Genomic DNA, 2,418 nt, shown 5'->3' with positions numbered 1-2,418 from the left:
AAATTTTAAGTCTAAATACGAATGATTTCTTCTTTTCTCTACGCGGCCTTGACAACTTTTGCCTGGTTCAGGATAAAATTGTTAAGATAATAGAAATAAAAAAATGTCATAGTGGTCCTGTTTTAATCGGAATAGAAGTAACAAATCTGACGGCTCCCTTTTTGCAACCAATCGAATCAAGTAATTTTGATATGTATTCGGCGGCTGACATCGCTTTTGATAATAAAATTGAATTTTCTACAAATCAAATAAATAAAAAAGTAATATGTTTACGAGATTCTTTTGACAACAGTTATGTTTTCACACCCCAACTTAGCAATGTCGCAGAATAATTTCATCTCTTCTGGAGATTTTCAATACACCCCATCCAATAATTTAACAACTTGTAAGTTAAAACTGGAACCCATTATTTTTCCATGTAAACAAAACGATTTGTTTTTCAGTGCAAAATGTTTACGCTTCTGAAACCAACAGCCTTCAAACTCTTGTACTAGATTTACATGGCGAGATTAAATCTTTTAAGTCTGAAATTTCGAGCTTAAAAGAAGAAATTAAAGAATTGAAGGATGGAAATAAGCGAGCATTTACCAAACTAACAGAGGAGGTCATAGCTGTTAAGCTAGAAAACAGAAGGCACCACAATGACATCACATCAATCGATGAATTTGAAGATTTACAAAAACTTCCTTTGGCCGTTATTGCTGATTTAGAAAAATTGGATGGCTAGATACAACACAATGAAGGCACTCTTAAGCAATTTGTATGTTTTTTATTTAACTTCTTATATGAATTTGGTTATACAAGTATTTTTATAAAAAATTTCAGAAAGAATTCATAGCAAAAACAGGTGGTGACGGACCCGCAAAATTTCTAAGAACCGCCGTCCGAAAAGTATTTTGTGACGAATTGGCTTCTGCTTACAGCTGGAAGGGGACCAGCACTAAGCCAAGCGCCGAAAAGTGCTTTCTAATAACAACTGTTAAAAGTAGGCACAGTGTAGCACAAAATTATCGGCACAGGGAATTTTTCACAATGTGTGGAAAATTTTAGTTTTGGTTGTTTTTTTTCGACAGGGTAGGAATATGATGTATTGTTTAATGATTTTCCGTCATCCCTAGTCAATTTTGGTTTGGAGTCAAACCGGTTTTGGCGTTATGCATCTTCAGTGTTATATCTAGAAGAAGACACTGTAGATGACATAACGCCGAAACCGGTTGTCTCCAAACAAAAATTGGCAAGGGATGACGGGAAATCGTTGCACAATACATCTACATTTTTTAATTTAAGTTTTTCCACTAAATTTTTATAAAAATATAGTTCATGCCACAACAAAAAGTAGGAAAACAAAATCTCTAAATTTTGCGCAAAACTCAGAAAAAGCCAATAAAATTGCATACATATTTTCAACTTTTAAAAATTTAGTTAATATCTCTAGAAAGATTCTAAGTATGCAATTATTTAACCCATTCAATTTTAGTAGGTAAAAAAAAGTAAGTTTGAAATTTCCAAAAAAGCCCGGTGATTTTTGCCATTTTTTTCACGCAGTTTCTTCCATACAAAAAAAATTCATAGTTCATATATAACTACAACACAAATGTAAAAAAAAACTTTCAAAACTTTGTGCAAAACTCAGGAAAATTCAATAAATTTGAAACTTTTTAAATAGGTTTTGTAGCCCATTAAATTTTAGTATACTTAAATGCAAGTTTCAAGTTGCTAAAAAATCGCGTTGATTTTTACCAATTTTTTTCTGACGTGTCTTCGGTATAAAAAATGGTGAACATACTTTGTATGGAAGACACTCTGCGAAAAAAATGCCACACCAACGCGATTTATAAGCAACTTGAAACTTGCATTTTAGTATACTATTAATTTAATGGGCTACAAAATCTATTTAAAAAGTTTCAAATTTGTTGAATTTTCCTGAGTTTTGCACAAAGTTTTGAAAGTTTATTTTTACATTTGTGTTGTAATATGAGCTATGTTTTTATAAAAAGTTTGCGAAAAGAAATTAGAATAAAAAACCTTGCATACATGGTGAAAAGTTCTCTGTGTCAATACCTTTCCACAATATTTTCAACTCTAATAATGGACTTTGAACTCTAATAATGGATTTCTTAAAAAAATTATTTTGTTATTTCATTATCGCGTTTTTGAACTCAATAAAATATGTATGCTGATTTGCTAATTATAAATTAATTTAATGTTTAATTTTTTTCAGCACAAACGATTTGAAAATAGACTGAAAAGGACTTGAAAAAGACTCGAAAATGTTTAGAAATACGAATGAAAAATGACTGGGAAAAGACTCGCAAGTGATTTGAATTACAACTGAAAAATGACTCGAAAAAGGCTCACAAAATCTTACAAATACGACTCAAAAATGACTCTCAAAAGACTAGAAATGCAACTGAAAAA

The 2,418-nt window shown here is 30.9% G+C and overlaps 1 long non-coding RNA gene across 1 annotated transcript; it reads left to right on the top strand.

Annotated features, from left to right (window-relative positions):
- The first annotated feature begins 310 nt into the window (after positions 1-310).
- Positions 311-956, top strand: LOC108358358 (uncharacterized). Its single transcript, XR_001846756.1, has 3 exons — positions 311-385; positions 444-760; positions 826-956. It is a non-coding gene; the product is annotated as an uncharacterized LOC108358358 (long non-coding RNA).
- The last annotated feature ends 1,462 nt before the right edge of the window (positions 957-2,418 follow it).

This window comes from Rhagoletis zephyria, unplaced genomic scaffold (genome assembly GCF_001687245.7).
Source record: "Rhagoletis zephyria isolate East Lansing unplaced genomic scaffold, Rhagoletis_zephyria_1.1 Rzeph_scaffold_00241, whole genome shotgun sequence".
Classification (NCBI taxonomy): Eukaryota; Metazoa; Arthropoda; class Insecta; order Diptera; family Tephritidae; genus Rhagoletis; species Rhagoletis zephyria.
Note: the sequence above shows the minus strand (reverse complement) of the source record. Positions and strands in the feature narration are given on the sequence as shown.